The sequence below is a fragment of the Odontesthes bonariensis genome, chromosome 8, assembly GCF_027942865.1.
Source record: "Odontesthes bonariensis isolate fOdoBon6 chromosome 8, fOdoBon6.hap1, whole genome shotgun sequence".
NCBI classification, from domain to species: Eukaryota; Metazoa; Chordata; class Actinopteri; order Atheriniformes; family Atherinopsidae; genus Odontesthes; species Odontesthes bonariensis.
Window position 1 is genome coordinate 8,163,336 of NC_134513.1, and position 18,937 is coordinate 8,182,272.

The window sequence follows — 18,937 nt, forward strand, 5'->3', positions numbered from 1 at the left end:
TACGGTGTGAATTTGAAGGCAGATGCCAAAGAATATTAAAGGCTAAAGGATTATTCCAAAACAACATGCAGCTGCAGCAGAAGGAAACTAAGAAGACACTAAACATAATCCCATAAACACATTTGTTGAAGCCACAGTCCCAGTCAGCCACACCAAGAAGATTAGTGGAACTGATCTGTTGTTGGTATGACCATCAAGAGAGCCTGAATATGCCTTCCAATCATAATAAGACATGGTTTTGTAAACGGAAATCCCACTGACAGACAAGTAGATCTTCTGTTGGAGAGAATTTGACCTGGCACACTGAAGAACAGTGGAGTCGAAACAAATCCGCTTATCTGCACAAAACTAAAATCATCAGCTTTTAATCCATTTACAGTTAGAAAAGGAGGGGAGTTAATTTTACACAATATCCAATAAGCTGTCGTGTTAACACTGCCTCCAGCGTGGTAATCTATTCACTGAATTCCTGGAAAATGGATGATGGAATACTTACATAGAGATTGTAATTTGAGCAATAGTTACATTTTAGGCTGCTTAATAACTACTTAACAATATTGGTATTCTGGATCACCTTTAAATCTTCATAGTTTAAATCAACACTCAGGGGATTAAACAGAAGCGACAGAAGCTCAGGCTGCGGCCACCGAGCACGGCATTAGGCTGGCAACTAATGGCACAACCACTACCTGAGACACAAGACATTAGAGTAACCATGAGCCAGCAGATGTGGTGGCTCTGAGTGTGACAACAGGATGAAATGTTCTTGATAAGTAAACCAGAGGAAACACTACTGATGATTACTGTGGTGCTTTGAACTCAGCCAGGGACTGCAATGAAAACAACTGCTGAAGTGCCAGAATAAGGCTCTTTGGCAACTAACAACATAAATTGATGGGTTCGTTTCCTGTGCAAAGTGGTGTAAGATATTACAGTGGTATCACCAGGTTCTGGGTGTTGCAAGACAGACTGTTACACACACCCCGCTGACAGAGTTACCTATAGGAAAGATGGAAAAAAGTACAAAAATACAACAAAATTAGAGACAAGTGTTGATGTTCTCCTACAACTACTGTAATTCATTTGAGCAAAGCACCCTTACCCCCATGTTCCCCGGGCGGAGTTATTGGCTGCCCACCACTCCAGTATATGGCATCTGTCTGAGTGTGACCATGTGCATGTGTGTTCAACAGGTGCCAACCTGGATGGGTCAAATGCGGAGGAGTAATTTTATGTTAACATTCGTGTGTAAATGACAATAAAGTAATCTCAATGGGCTCTGATATTTTGGATGGATTGTATTTATGCCACCTCATTTTTGCAATTACTTTTAGTCAGTCTGCTTGTTGTTTCATTTTGATCTGATTTTGTCAATTTTTTCTTTACAATCCTGCTTTTAAACAAATTAAAATTATAAGTGTGATCAGTTCACAAACATATGAATCTGGTTTTATTTTGCCTGTTAGAATTATCAGTGACAACATAACTCAAACGAGGATGGTGGTAACCTTGATGGACTCTTAAAGTGTACAGATGTGAAAACAACTGCAATCAGTTGAATAAGACCCTTTAAGATTTGTCAGCTTCTTTTAACAGAGTTTGGTTTGACAACGATTGTGAAGACAAGCATATATGTTGCCAGCACAAGGTGTTGTTCACAATGCTGCTTCTGAACACTGAAAGCTTGATATCGCTGCACTCTCCAGCTGTAATTTTAACACTTAGCTAACACGTCTTTAAGAATATCTCCTCCATGATCAGATTTTTTTTTTTTTAAAGAGATGTCATGTTGTTAGCAACTGCAGAACATATATAAAACCAAACCAAAAGAAAACAGAAAGCCTGTAATCAAAGAAAATATGATTCATCAAATGCAATTTAATTTCAGGTAAAAAATGGCAATGAGCTTCAAGCAGCCATTGGTTACCTTGGACCCCTTCCCCTCCGTGACGATTGTATGAGCACCTACGCACGTCCATGTTAGTACAGCCTCCCTTTGGTCTCCCTTTGAAATGTTGCAAGGTTAGTGTGGGGGCTGATCCATTGAGAGGCCTGTTTGGCAGTGACAGAGATACTTCAACACAGGCGAGGACTTTAAGGGAGCACAATGATGCTCTGCAGAGTGCATGTGGGAGGCTTCTTCTATTGAAAAAGAATTGATTGTGCCTTCTGTGTGTGAATGTGAAGAGGGAGGGAGTGTGTAGTATTTCCAAGTTAGCTCATGTCTGATATAAGAGACAGAAATGAAAACATCTTGTTTCACTATGCTTGTATAAGCATGCATAATGCATCGGGAACTTTTTTTTCAAAGACGATAAATACATTAATGAATTTGTCAAACAGTGGGTGCAAATCTCTATGTAAATGACACTATTACACACTGAATTAGAAAACCTTTCAAACATACAGAATGAGACATGCATCTACTTAAAAGATGTTTCGAGCTTTGATGTCAGGTAATTTTCCTTGGGCCTGTTTGAACTGATGCTTCTCAACACAAAATATCATGTGAAAAAACATCTGAATATGAGCAGTGTGCGTGGAGGGCCACCCATGGTTTCTTTTATTCCTCTCACATCACTGGTAAAAGAAGAAACATTAATTCAGTGCATATTTGTGCCTCAATGACTACTTGCCCAGTCAAGCACAAGATGACAACTTCCATACCATCTTCATTGTCTGCACTGGCAGACAGCAGGTAGTCCACTTGAAACCCAGCTTCATTTACTGCTGGAGTGGACTGGGGTTTATTTATCTTCATGGAACACCAGAATGTGTTGACCTTTATCCCTCTCAAAGGGCTGTCATCACAGGGTAATCATACTGTATATCCACTGCAACACAAACTTAATATCTATCCAATAACATCTCACTCACCGGCAGCTAAAATAATGTTTTCATGCAAAATAGAAATTTCCTTTTAAAGTTTAACTTCAGCTTGTCACTTGAAATCCTTTAGCTTGCATGACCCACAGAAAGAGATGCAAGATAAAAGGGCTAAATGTGAATAAGAGAGCATCAGTTGATCTAACCCATTCTTAGCCGTCAGCACACTGCAGGATGCAGCACACTGCTGGTCTCTGCGGCTTTTTTGCTCCAGCCATCTCTTTGGAGGTGTGCCGCTCAGGTGTAAAACCCCAACCCAATTACAGAGCCGCCAGATGGCCCAGCAGGTCCCCAACCACGGTTGTGATGCTGGCACACAGCTCTCTCCTCTCACCTCTCCCTCTCCTCCTCTAACTGGGTCAGCTCTCTTGCTCTCTACCTCCCTCAATCATTCTTTCCATCTCAGCTTCCATCAGCCTTCCTGATATGCTACCCCAATGATTTCCTGTCTCCCTAAGCTGGATTGTAATGCAATTAACATGACTATTTCAGCCGAATAAAAGGAGCAGATAATGGAAGTAGATTAAGAGCAAACACCGATTAAAAAACATGTTCATGGCACATTTTTTAAGTTTAAATTTGGACAGAAGTCGGCATCATGTGGAATTCTCTGCTCCCTACTGGGTGCAGCTTTGGCGAGCGTTTTCAGTGTGCCGGGTGTTACATCTCATGCTGTTTGAGGAAGTGGAAAAGTGCCAGGATCCAATGTCCAAACCAATGTCTGATAGGGTTCATTTTGCCATCAAATTTTGATATGATTCACAGATCACAGCTGACTGTATGGAGCAATTAAGGAAGCAGGACAGAAAGGCTGCATTTTACCAATATTATTTTCCTTCTGCCAATTTATTGTTTTTTTCACAAGTTAACCACCCAATTAATCACCAATTAAAATCATCTCATCAAGAATTATCTGCTAATTATCACAAAATCATTCAGCAGTTGTTATATGTCAGCATAATTAAAACCAATTAAATGCAGCCAGTGAGTCAACATGACAGACCTCTTTTTTCAACAAGCAACTTATCTTGATATACTTGATATAACAACTTCCCAATTTCAGTTTGTGTAATGCAGATATTGTGAAGTTGTTGTGCTTAAATCTAAAGCTAATTAAAACTTTAAAATTGAAGCTGATGCTTAAATCAATCATCCAGTAAGTTATTAATATTTTCCAATAGATGAAAACTGCAATCCCATCAAGGCAATATATATGTATATATATAGTAAAAAATAGATACAACAATACTATCTGCCAGTTAAATTACAAGACAATAAATATACTTGCGTTTCAAATATATTGAGATGGGGTATTGCAAACGACAGCCATAAAAAAAGAAAACAAACAAAGAAACTCCACCTTATTCTGCTTGACATATGTCAGAATTAATGAGCTAAAATGACCTTTAGAAATCTAATTTTTCAACTTTTTTTTTACTCTTAGGAGAAGACAGAGGCATAAATGTTTTGTCAAACATAAATCAAAACCAGCGAGTAGACACACAAATGATTCTGTAGTGCAGTAATCAATAGTCTGGATCAACTGGTGCTTTGACCAAACAAGCAAACCCAATAAAGCGTCTCAGTCACAAGCCACAACAAAATGAGCACAGTTAATATGAATCCAGCATCACTGGTAGAACAATTAAACGCTAATGAAGTCTTATTATGCGCCTTTTCCACACTTAAGTGTGACAGTCTTGATGATTTACCACTGAACAGTTGCTTGGAGGTTTTAAACCAGACTTGATTACGCTTCAAAGCATGGGAATTCCTGCTGTTTAAAGTAATCCTCTGAAAGACACTTAGTCAATGCTTGGAGGATCTGAATAAACTAATAATCATTGCAAGGACACTTGTTTTGATCCAAAGGGAGAGTTAACAGTGTAATTACAATAAGCGATACAGGAAGAAAAAAAAATAGCAAATTAAACCTCAAGTTTGCATGCATAATAAAGTACTCCGTCAAACATTAACACCATTATGTTGAACAAAGAAGATTCTCAGCAGATACATTTTAATCATCTTATTAATTCCATGCCTCATAGGTTACTTTTTATTCTTCAACAGCTATGCTTAATGATTGGATGATTCTAGATCTTTGGCTTGAAATCAGTATTATATGTAGAAACAAGGCTGGGGCTGAGTCATCATCATCATTTCTGAAAGCATGTCTCAGCCCAGAACAAAGTAATGACCAAGGTCTCCTCTTCGATAAAAAGATTTTCAAACATTACTGCTATTAGCTGGTTGAATAACTGCTTTGGTGCGAAATCTTTTCTCTATTGTATATTATCATCTGTGCACGAATGCTGCAGCAGGATGACGTGGAATATTTATAAGAGCTGAAAGAACACAAGGTACTTCATCTTAAGAGAATTCAGTTTCAGCCGTGTTTTAACTCAAGCAGAATGGGTTGTTTATGTTCATATATGTCACAACTGGGGCTGGGTATCACTAATGAATATGCTGAATCGATTCAATTCCATGTCAGAAGGTTGCAGTTCAGTTCGATTTCCGATTCGATTCAATATCCATTCAAACAATTCAGTTTCATTACTAATTTGGGTGGGTATGAAAGAGGTTTTCACAATGTTAATTGCAAAAATCTTTTCTTAACACAGATAATGCCAAAGATATTCATAATAATTATAATAATAATAATATATTTTATTTTTAATGCAGGGATCTCAGAGTGTTTCAAGGTAAAAGCAACAAGTTAAAAGCATAAACCATAATAAAGAAAAAATAATAAAATACACAGATCATAGTCATGTCAGCAGTCAAAGGCCTTTGGCATCTAAAAAAACAAAAACAAAAAAAAAACGGTATCCAAGGATTTTACGACATGAAATTGGATTTTTTAAATCAAAATCGATTTGAATTGTAAAATCGAGCTCATGAACCCACCTCTTGTCAGAATGGTCAGTAGCTCTTAACTGGTTGAAATAAAAACAGGCAACTCATCTTGTAGGTAATTTTGAAGTTAGTATACAGTGCAGAGGGAATGTTTTCAGAACATTTTGCAATTTTTCATGTATCAAGCTAAGCACACATGAATATGGTTATTCATTGGGTAAATCATGTCAACAGATTACTATTCAAAGAAGAAAAACACCACGCGTTTCACAACGATAGCTAACTCCATATAAAAGGGATACGAGTAGTACTACTTTCCTTATTATTGTTCAAACCACTTAATGAAAATCCAAAGATGTTTGCGGTCACATGTTATCTTCAAGACACCCAATTTACTTTAAAAATGTATCCAGAAAACTTTCCATCAACACAGAATAAGTCAAGACAAAGCTTAATTTGATGCTATACTACTTTAGTTATACTACTACTTTACCCCAGACGCACCACATCTTATCTGTCCTGCCTTCAAAATCTTTTCCCAAAATATTCCTCCTTGAGAAAGTTTTTGGCAATGTCAGATAGATTTATCAACCCTCTTAATTTTGTGTTTTCCTGAACATCCATCTGACTAATCTCACCCTTTATCCCTTCTAGTAAAGCACATTGTAACCTTGTTGAGAAAAGTGGTATTCAATTAATACTTTATAGTTATTATTGTCAAACCAATTCAGCTGAAAAACTACAACAAACTTCAAGGACAAAACTCCAAGACTACTACTTCACTGATGTTTGCGGGTAGAAAGCCAAACAGGCCCTCGAAACTTTGGAAGTGTGGGTAAGACAGTGAAGTGGCACATTAATTACAGGCTGTCAGTCAAGTGTCCACAACATCTGCCAGGCACTCATTTGTTAAGAGACCAGTACTCCAAGCCAATGGAGTCACACACATGTGCACACAAGGGGGAGTTTTTTTTTTTGTATGTCACATAAATGATTGTCAGGTGAGCTGCCTGCAGAGAGCAGAGATAAGAGGCTGAGAAGGCCCCGTGGCCACTTCTCCTTGTCCAGTGAAGCCTCTTTACTCACCTGAAGCCAATCTCAGGGGGTAATGGAACTGGAAAAAGTTATTAACCCCGCTTTACAGCAAGGGCAGGACAGCTCTATTAAGTCAGTGCACAAAGATTCCTCCATTTTCAATTACTGCTTCCAAAGCACTAAAGAAAGTTAGAAATATCTGCCTTGTTGTCTGCTACTGAGAAAGACTCAGGAGTCCCAGATTCAAACACCTCTTATCATCTACTCTTGTTCCTCATACGGCAGATGTCCTACACACTTCCCGAGTTGTTGCACGATATGTTCAGTCTATTTATATGACAAACATCACAAGAAGTGGCAGACTCTGGAAAATGGATCTGTCAATCAAGCACTAAATACGAAGCAGGGAACTGAGGAGCGGTGTAATGGGTTGTGAAACCAACAAAGATCCCACATTTGAATCCGGAAGCTGACCTAACTGATTCAAACTGGTATGATTTGGAATTCAGGTGTTTAAAAATGGCAACAGTTCATAACTTTAATGCAAATCAAAGACAGAAATGTTTTTTTTAGTTGTGAAGAGTTTTTATTTGAGAAATAATCATACTATATTTTATTCAAGAACTGTTTGAAACTGGACTGCCAAACTGCCTCAGAGCCCAAGTTCACAAGATAAATGGATCAAACATTATCTGGATGACTTTTTAGAAAAAAATGATCATTTTATTTTATTATTATTTCTAAATTAGACTGATGGGAGCTTGAAAACCCATCTATCTTTGTTGACTTTTACCCTTCGTTGCGTGCTTTGTGTTCTGCGAAGCTGGGGTGGGGGGGCATGGAGGTGGTTGAGGGCCAAGGCTAAAACAGCAGCGCCTGGGGAGTTATGTCTGTTGGAATCAGTATGATGTAGGAGGCAAGGCCAGGGGCCATGGTGCGAATACTGGTAGGTGAGTCATACGTCTATTTGCTCAGCTACTGCCTACATCCAGGGTCACCCTGCGGGGAATTCTGCTTGGTAACCACTGACTGCGTGTCAGGCTGGAAGAGGCAAACATTTAGTGACAAGGTTTTTAAGTTAAGGAAGTATGTATTCCAAAGGGTTACAGAGAGTGCTTGGTATTTCACATTAGATACACTAATTATTGACTACAAGCATTAAAGACTGAACCAAAAAGGTCCATTCTTGACCTTCTTAGATGACACAAAATTCTTTTGCTCTGTTAGGCTGAGGCATTTGTGAAAGGTCACGTTCCGCATAGACACTCCAATTGGTTAAACAAAATGATTCCAATTAAATTACACATTCACTGTTGAATTATGGGAAAAAAATAGAGATAAAAAATTAAACAAATGTTTATATAGACATTTTGTTAGTGGAGATACAAAGATTGTGGCCATTTATTAATTCTGGAGCTCGATTAGTAAATGGCTCTATTGATGGCTGTAATTTACCAGTTGATTGATTGAGTCAATACAATTAACTCTAAATCAGGGGATACTAACAATGATCGTTTTCACTGCTGGAAAAAAAAAAAAAAAAAAAAGGTGCCCACAGAGTCAACTTTTTTTTTTTTTTTTTTTTTTTAAAAACAGTTAATTACTGTTGAAATTTAAAGTCAGGGTAAAGCCATTTCAGAGATTTGCATGGAAAAATGTTTTGTTGTGAGAAAGAGTGGGAACTGCGTTGTATTGAATTGTGATGGTGGACTGTTAAAGACATTTTCATTGATTTTTGTCAAAAAAAGCAGAGTTCTATGACGCAGTTATTTAAAGTGAGCAAAAGCCGGCCCCAACCCAACACTGCAGAGTTATAGACAAACCTACAAAGATCCACGTGTCTCGGACCAACTATGCCATCTCGCTGTGTATCTGACAACTTACTTTCAAACTGTTCCACATTCATCTTCCCTTGACATCAGAACTGTGGTGCGTACTGTGGTGCGTACTGTGGTGCGTACACACAAACATTTGAAAGATAACTGAAATATTTCACATTTGCAGAGCGCATTTCATTTCATCCCAGCATTTTGAATAAAACAAGCTCAGCTGTATTAATCTGGTAGGTGTGCTTGATTTTAAATCTGTAAATCAGTATCTTTAGTGGATACGCTCAAGCATCTGAAAGCAGACAACACTGCTCATTATTTTATCATTTTGAAACCTAATTTTATTCACTTGGCAACTGTTTTTTCACCTGATTTTTGTTCCAGTCCTTATACGTGGCCCTTTGACATTAGATTATTTAGTTGCATTCCATTTCCAAAGATGAAAAACTCTCTTACTTCCTACTATGTCTCTTTCTGCTTTAAACTTAAGTACTTTGGCTCAGTGGAGGGATGACCTATAACAGATGGCCTTTAGCTTTGACTTTATTTAGCTTCCACCCTTCAGCTTCATTCCTTCCTCCTGCCCACCCATTCACACCTCCCTCTGTTACACCCCGCTGTCTGCAGGGCTCAGCTACAGAAATCACAACTGACACAGTTTATCAAGACATATCATCAAAAATGGCAGGGTTACATAAAAGTGGGACTTCACCAAGAGGGCTGTTCACATCTGAAAATATTAATTTTGTGTGTAGATAGAAATTAGGAGCACTTAAAAAGAAAATGACTTCTTCATTGTAGTTTCTTTGATTACGGATAGTGTTTCTTTGGTAGCATATAATTTTGCTGCACCTACTGATTTATTGCTGCTGCCTTGCGTCAAAAACACAGGTTCTCAGAGCTGCTAATGTTTTTCCCTAGCAGATGGTGCTTCAAGTGCTCTTTCCAGGCTCTTGGCAGCTGACCTTTTAATTCTGTTTAGAGTGTGGGGTGTGTGCAGTTTGCTGATGATGTAGCTGTAGATTAGCTTAAACAAGAAATGGTTAAGCACTCAGTGACTAAGACATGAACAGGAGCTTGCTCATCTGAGTTGTCTCTTAAAAAAAGATCAGATTTAAGCGGCAATAAGGAGGTATTTCTGCTGCAATTTGTGCGTTTAAGTCAGTCAGTTGATGCAAACTTTTTGCTCACCAGCATGTGTCCAAAACAGATTTGAACTTGTGCTGACATTTTCAGATACTTGTCCTTCCTTATCTGATTTGCAACTTGACAAAGATGAGAGTGTGTGACTTTCAACTTTGAAAGTTAGTGCCGATTACACGGACTAAATACATGTTGACGGAGGGGGAATTCTAAGTCACAAAACATCAGCATTCATCTGATAGAACAAATCAGCTCTTCGAGGACATCTTCACCACATGCACCCATGTGTTGAATCTAATTGACACTTTCAACAGATTGGTGGTCTGATTTCACATTTGAGTCACTGGATTTCTGAACCCCCTTCTTTTTAAACACACACAAATGTGCACACAAAAAGCTGGCAGGTTTCTAGTTAGATGAAGGTGTCAGAGGGATGTGAAAGCATGATGAGAGGTGACAAATACTTCAACAGAAATAACAATCCAAGTGTCATCATCTGCCATTTCAAAAAGATGTGAATGAATTATGGCAGAAAATTAAGGGTGAATAAAGGGATTAGGAGGATTATTATGAGCCTTCAAAGACTAACTTTCATACTGGCATATTACCATTTCTCTTTATCCATCTATGATCGTTTCCTTAGATACTGTCATCCTTTCTCCTTTTTTAACCATTGAGAAGCCTCTCCCCCACTGGGTATCCTTTCATTTGCCTACAGCCTCTCACAAAGTTTCCACCCACACACATTGTTTGAAAAACAGCATGCCTGCCAATGTTCAACTAGCTCCATTACGTTTGCAAAATTACGATTTAGCTCTGCTCAGTTTTTAAACATCACAGACAGCACAGGGTAAATGATGACATTAAAAGTACCCAATGGATATCAAATGAATGGGAATTTGTACATTTAAATGGATGGAAGTGGACCAAAAGTAAAAGATGATGTCACTTTTCATCTATTTCACTGAACTAAAAGTCACTCATACTGGACAGTTTAACACAATATACTCCTTAAAACATACTCCACAGTGCTATTTTGTCTTGAGGACTGAGACTTAACTTATTGACAGTTGCGGCAGCCTGATAGATAACATCGTGAGTGTGTTGCTGAAATAAATGAGGACTGTGGACAACACTCTTTCAGCTTATCATTTGCCATCAGGCATCTCTGTCCCTGCATTAGCATTTTGTAAACCTATTCTTATCACCACAACCCCAGGTTTTGAAAAGGTTTAGTGGTAAAGAGCAACTGTATTTCTCCCCAGTGCTTTGATATATCTCATCTTCATAACTCTGATCTTACTAAAGCACAGGTGTTATTATGTTTTAGTGACAAAATCCTGCATGTGGCACACATTTGACAGGCAAACTGGATACCATCAAAGGGATTTGTGTTCATGTGGGTATCAAGTCTGGAGATCAGAATGAGATGCGGCAAGACAGCAGGAAAAATTGGGTTGAAATTGCTCTGGAGTGGTACATGCTAAAGCCATGAGAGCGTATACAAAGATAGAACTCTAAGATGGATGTATGCTTGAGGGCATACAGCAGGTGAAAATGGCTTCGCTTTGCATGAGGATTTCGCATGACCCCCTTCTTGTGAGAACACCGCAGGCCCTTATCATTTTCTCATAAAGCAATAAGAAATGGCTGATTGCAAGTGCATCAGCCATTTCAACCATCAATATGTGACAATATGTTTAATATTTTAAACATATGCTGAAACAAGAAATCATGTCTCAACACTGAAACACCACTTGGTTGTTTAGTATTTTCAGATAATAAGTTATTGAAGGGAATTACTAGCCAACTATCAAAAATGCAATTAATCGATTAAGTGATTAATTGCCCAATCCTTTCATGCTCTAGCTGGGATTTTCTCTCACAACCCAAACCAGACATCACTTGCCAGCTGTGGAACAAAAGATAAATCAAAACATGCAAAGGTTAATCATTTCGCCATTAACACTGCAGTGCTTTACACAACAGGCAGGGACTAACCTCTAAACTCCTTAAGCTCACCAACAACCAGCTTATTGGTTTTGACACTTTGAGACAGAAGCACAAACACGATGAACCCTGTATAGACAACCTCAGAACATAAACATCCAATGTAATAGTGCCTTCAGGCAACAACAGTGAACTGCTTTCCTTCTCCACACAGTGCTGCAGTGTTACGTTTTAACGGATTTTGGGTACGGCATGATCATGTGATTAAAAATTAACATGGTCTATGGGGGTGTAGGTAATTCAAAAGATAGCATGCCTGTTATTAGTTTAGCTGTTATTCACATTGATCCATGTTCACTCTACTCTTTGAGGAGTGGGAGCTGTCTGGGGTGCTGAAAAGACACGTTTGTCAAATGTTTTGATGTACAAACAACGAGAAGTTCTGACAGAGACATTTTTAGGTACGATTTATCATTATCACATGGTACACGTGGTTAATCTGTTTTATATATGAATCTGTATGAAACATTAGACGACCGTGGATCAGTGAATGAAGGTCAACCCAATCCTCAGTGATCCCACATTGCCCCAAAATGATCATTGCGTGCGATTATAGATGAAAATGGCTGCATTTACAGCTTTTTTTTTATATATATATATATATATATGCGTGTGTGTACGCGCTTTGTCGTCAAGGTTAAAAAAGTGCTATATATGTGTGGAACATTTATCACTTAGACGACAACAGTAAAAAGTCAGTGAGATCGGGTGACTGAGACTTAGCCATATCTGAGGATATTTTGAGATTTGTTTTGTGTTTGTGCTTATCATCCACGTGCGAATGTGCTAACAGCACTTTTTGCCTGCTTGCACATAAAATGTACAGTTACAGTACTTCCCAAATGCACTGAATAACAGGCATTAGACTGGGTTATGGAGCACACTGCTACACAAAGCAGAATGCCAACAACACAAAACTAATTTTCAGACCAGACCCAGTTGGACCTTGAGATGGTGCAACAACTTTTAGGACGGGGTGGTTTTCACCATTGTTATTGCATTTGACTGAGCTGTTTCGCTACTTTTATGTTATTATTGGGTTTCACTTAGTACTTTTCACGCTCTGGCAGCTCAGTTTGATGACACTTGAGATTATCTTGTCCTCCTAAAAATAATTAGTAAACTCAAATCTGTGTAAATGCATCTAACTGACATACCACTCAGAAAGAAAGAGGAACGGTCCACTTCCAGACACCAAACAGACATCCAATTCCACTGCAATCTGGATTCTGAGTGGGCTGCTGATATCTCCTCCTGTATAAACCTCTGTCATGGCTTCTTGTGAGTCACGAGTCTTCTGACTTCACCAATTCCTCATTTATAGCTACACATCAACACTTTTTTTTAAAAATTTTCTTTACAAAGAACAAGTGTCAAGATTCCATGTGAATTCAAACACGATGTTTGCTCATTCAAATGCAGAGCAAAAGCTTTCACAGATCACAGACTAAAGGAGTGAGATGACAAACAGATGCTGCAAACACTTGAACATTTGTCTGCCTTTTTAGTTATCACTGCTGATATATCAACCCCCTTTTTAAACCTCTACATGTAAAAAAAAACATTGTTTTACTGCAGATCAGTGTGCTTAGTTGCTCTTTTGTCGTTTATCATGTAGAAGATTTGATTCTACCCAAACCATGACATCCTCTTGGCAGCTTCATGCCATCTGAAAATGAAAGCCCCATGCTGGACCTGAATTTCAGCTACAATGGTGAAAGTCTAGCAACTTATTTAGCCTACAGAGTCTAGCCAGGTTGAAAAAGAACATTTATGACCATCTTTCTTGGAATGGTAACTGATAACAGTCTTCTAATGGGCTGATAGCATTTTAAGGAGGTGGAATTGTTCACCCTAGAGGATTTTGCTCATCCTGAGGCCACTTCTATCTTTTTCATCCTCTTAACAGTAAATCAGATTAAATTTAGGCCAAAAATCATTTAATTAGAAAAAGGATATTACCATGACTGTGAGATGCATAATGATCAAGTAATACAGCATTACATTATCTCATGCTTTTTCTGCTCTAATTAGCAGGTAGGAGGAAGAGGTCCTTCAAAAGTCTGCATGTTCCATGAATGTTACTCAATAAAAAGAATTAACTAAAATCTACAAGCGTCTCCAGTGATGATGTATAAAATGGCTGTAGTCGTGAATCTGTTATTTAACAGTTCACTGAGTGGGATGTTTGTCCAGCAAAGAGAGTGCCCTCTGAGGGAGATAAACAGAGCAGCAGACTCAGAGTGACATGACTGGTGGAATACAATAAAACACTAAAGAAGATGGCCAGTGGCGGAAGAAAGAACATTCCTTTTACTTTCGTCTGTCTCATGTTCAGGTCAGAGCACAGAGGTCTGACACTGGACTTGTACTGAGGCTTGAATCATGCCTGGGAACTGGCTCATGCAGGGAAACATGTCTCCAAGAGCAATTAGGGGACCAATTACGTTCTTTTTATGGAGGGTGGTATGTCAGCGCTTACCAGCTCCAGTGTGGAATCTTTTCTGACATCCGTCAGCAGTAACAACCCTGATGTCCTTTGTTTACCTTAGTCTGGTTACAAAACAGCTCAGCTTCCCAACAGGACAAACAACAGAAAGAGAAAGCCTAGATGGGCTTTAGATCCGATTCATGCTTCCCAACAGATGTATTTGCCTGATTGTTTTAAAGATTCTTATTAAGATTGCTGGAAATGTAAATTGGCCTTTTAATTAATAACGCATGAGTACCATTTGGTAATTTAAACAATGACAGGTGACAATTTGAGGAAAAATAGGCTGCTGCGATAATTCTTATTTCTGGTAAACAGCAGGAGATTTGGGAGGTGGGGTTGGACTGGCGGGACATGTTCCCAGTGAAACGGGCCATATTTGGCATGAGCAGAATGCCAGTCAACGTCCACTGGGGACCGGCTAACAGTTGTGACATCCGATTGCAGCCCAATTCGATTGGACAGAGAAGAGGACGGCCACACAGAGCCAAACTCTAGAGTCCGGCTGAGGTCAAAGTACACAAAAGCTAGCTGTCCAAATCCTCACAGCTGTTCCCCATCTGATAGCACTCATGTAGCTGCACCAGGGAGCTGAGATGAGCCAGCCTTCCAAAATACTGCATGAGCACAGAACACAAAAATATTCTGACATTTGGGGAAATACTCCTTTTGTTCTGGGTCAAATAAACACTTCTAAACAGTATGTTAGGTCCAGTAATCTTTAGGTCTTTGCAATATTTCCATGTGCATTAAATTAGAAGAGCTTAATTCAGAGTCGACTTAAATGTCCCCTAGAAAATGTCTTTAGGGTGTACATATCTAACACTTTACCTCGGAAGAATCTGAAAGATAAGACAAACTAAAGACCCTTCTACAACATTAGACCCTTGTCTTAAGTTGGTGAAAATATCGAGTTTTCAAAGCTATTTCGGTCTTGTTTTATTGTGCAAGCAAGTGTTCTCAATTCCATGCATTTCCCATTGCCATGTGGACCGGGACTCTAAAAAATGGTTAAAATAAAAAGATTTGAAGTAAATGCCTCTTACTTTGCACAACTTTAGCACAAAATACTGATGCACTGTCTCTTCAAATTGATTTCCATGACAACCCCTCACTTATTATTTTGGATTCTGCTATCTGCAGTAATACATTTTTTGTACTTTAAATTGGCTCCCTCTAATTTGTTTACGGAGCACTATCTGAGGAAGAACCTATTTCTCAAAGTTTAATCATTTGTCAAAATATCCTTCAATGCATATTTCTCTGACACAAATAGTAACAAATAGGCATGTGCTGTCAGAGCGTCATTGTCAGTGCCTGGCAGCATGCACAAAACATAAATCTAATGTCTTTAATACCTCTAATATTCATAAAAACGTAAAAATGAGAGACCAGTCTTTACAGTGCTATAACAAAAACAGTATCACTTCTGGTAACTATAGTAAAACAATGCTAGAGGATTATGAAATCAGTCAATCATAACAATTAGAGAAGTACAGTGTACAATTACACTGCAGGGAAATTTTATTAGAACTAATGACAGAAGAAATGGTTGCTACATAAAAAGTAGTTGGATAGGACTTCTCTATCATTACTCAGGACATCTTAAAATATTTCTTCATACAAACTACATAATCTGAATCCCAGAATACGGTCTACTCCTCAACCCTGTCTGTGTGCAGCCAGAAGAAGCAGCGCTTTTTACCTCACATCTCTCTGTGATTGCGCTCGCCACACTCCACAAGGGGGACCCAGATACTGTAAGTGTGCGTCTGGCCTCTTCAACTAAGCCACTGTGACCTTGGATTTGAAGGTGCAGCACGCTGGGAGTCCAAAGAATGAACAATACGAGGCAAAAAGGAGCCGGGCATACAAACATTCCACAACCATGCATAATGTGGGCTCTCTGCTGTGCATATCCAGACACCTTACAGCTCTACCATCTTCTTCTTTCATTTTATCCTGCCAGGGGGGGAGGGGGGGGGATCTCTCCCAGCGCCCGTGCAATCTGGCCAAAGAGGAAGAGACCAGAGTACATGAATAAAGGGACTGGTTTGCTCCAGGCAGAGAAAAATTGGTCTATTACACCGCTCCATTTGAGATCAGTGTGGTAGGGAGTGGCAGAGCCAAGCACAGATGGTTTTATCTTTTTTGGTTTCTTCTGTCTCTGCCCTTTGTAGTCAGAGGTTCATGCTACTGGAAATACTGTGATCTCTAGGTATTAAGTACAAGTACAGCGAGACTTTGAAGCCCTTGTTTCAACAAACTCTACAAGAAAAAAAATCCCATCCTACCATGTTGCATATAATCAGCTTTATCTGTGTTACATTCAAACTCAATTGGAAATGAGAATTGAGAGAGCATTATTAGCTCAAATTGAGTGTATGGAACTGCTGCTGATATTACACTCAGTTTTGACTAACCACATATATAGAGACAGATCACCTTCAATACTGAGCTAAATGCATTTCATTATTAGACTATAAGCACTGCAGCTTCAGCGTAGGAGCATTGTTAATCTAGTATTTTCTTTACTTTTTTACATTCACTAAACCCCAATAGAAAAACTGTCAAAATGGCGAATCTGAGGCATCAATCGGCCTTTATCCCATCGTGCAAAACCGCACACAAGTGCACTGATTTGGTTCCGCCAATTTTCTATTTGCGAAAGCAGGCTATTATCAGTAGAATGATGATATAAATGCAGTTTTTGAGGAATTATCTATGAGTAACTGATGAGAAAATAGCAAGTCGATACACATGCCATCTCTGGCAATGCTGAGGACCTTACAATCAGGCAGCATTGTAGCCTGAGTGGGACCCTATCCTGCCTGATCATTAGGCAAATGGAGATGTAAAGATGAAGAGCGGCAGACTTACTTCCTATGATTTCTCTTCATTCCCGAGATTAAGAATAAAACTGGCATGCTTTATTATCTGTGATTCTGTGTAATTCGAAATGCTAAAACCTATCCTCTTCCTTGAATATCTCCATATTTTAACATGGATGTACATGAAGGCCGTTTGTGCTGCAGGAGAGAAATTGTACGGAAACCTAATGAGAGGGACATCTAGTATTTCTTGGTTTTAAATTGCAAAAAAGCTCGTAACCTTGAGCAGCAGAAGAGCCAAGCAAGTTTGAGGTCAACCTCCCAATTACAAAAAGTTTCCAAGTTTTTCTTTGTCTGCTAAAATTATAGGTGGCCATTCTCTATAATGACTGCTCTGAGGTAAACAGAATTAATCAAGATTATTAAAGAGGATAGCTTGAAAGCTTGGCTCACTGTAGGAGGAGGGAAGGGCTGAGAGTCGGTACCAGTCGTGAGCTTTGCGCTGCCCAGATAAATAGATGATTTATTGAAGCCATTAATAGCGAGGGGCAGCCCACACATCTCATTACACGAGGTAGATTGTTCATAGTTGGGAAACAAATTCTGAATGAGTATATTCAATCATAACCTGTGCCTGATATGAAAGGTTACAGTGAGGCAAAACTTTAACAGATCATTCAAGGAGGGAAAAGAAAAAGGAAATATAGAAAAAAAATAAGGTCGGGTTTAATCATCTCATGACTCATTTAAGGCGGTTTGCCTCAAAATAACCGCCTCCATGTTTGATCATGTTTATTGTCTTCAGCCATCTGCAGCTGATAACCCTTGACTGAACAAGCTGTTATCTATCCCACAAGGGAGACAGGATAAAATATCCATACTTATTGAGAAAAAACTTGGAATGAGGCACATGCAGTCAAAGCACTTTTGAAAGGGAGAAAAAAAATTGACTTGTATGTCAACAATTATTTGTGGATTTCTTTTAATCAGACGTAAAGGCAGCTTTTTGAAGCAGTGTTGCTATTAAAGCATGGTTGTTCACAGTTACACTGCATCAAATTTAACTTTCTAAGAAAGCCTGAAAACACAGTCAGTAGGTCTACATCATGAGATTAATTCGATTATAGCTATAGTTGGATTATGCTCCTTATTTGAGCAAGGGCAATTATCCAAGTATACATGGCGGTGAGGAAATGGCATCAGAGGCACAAAGCATGTCATAACCCGGTATGACAGGTGGCGCTGTACCCATTTCAACTATTGCTAATTTCCTAGAGCCATTTCCGGTTGACCGCTTCACCACCAACAACAACAACAAACTCAGGCATTCGAGAAAGATGGCGAACAAAGAGCAAGATGAAGCTACGTCCCTCTACATTTCCTTTGTGATGAGCTAGTTATTGCACAAATGCGATGCACAACGGCGCATTCTCCATCGTGTTGTTTGTTTGTTTTCGACAGCGGCGACAACAACAGTAATATCGTCTCCTTTGACTTCCAGGTCACGACCCCGCGAAAAAAACTCGAGCATGCGCAAAACGCAAAGTCCAATTCACCACGTGCTTCACCGTCTTAATCCGACTGCGAGTAACCCGATCCGGTCCAATTTTTAGTCAAACTAAGGTGTATACATGAACTTAATAATGCAGTCTTATTGTAATTTAGTCATCAATTCGATTCTCTCAGTGCCATGTAACCCCACTGACTGACAAAGGAAAACCGGCATCAAATGTGTGACCTGGTAAAGCAAAATCTAAACCTTAGGATTTCATCTTGTGGAGAAAATACAGAAGCAGTGTAGAGGCATTGATTTTCAAGAGAAAACACACAGGAGGGAAGCAGCATCACTTTGT

The 18,937-nt window shown here is 39.0% G+C and overlaps 1 protein-coding gene across 5 annotated transcripts in view; it reads right to left on the minus strand.

Moving 5' to 3' along the window:
- The window catches only part of syt1a (synaptotagmin Ia), a 173,203-nt gene that overhangs the window by 47,386 nt on the left and 106,880 nt on the right, over positions 1 to 18,937 (minus strand). The window lies entirely within an intron of this gene.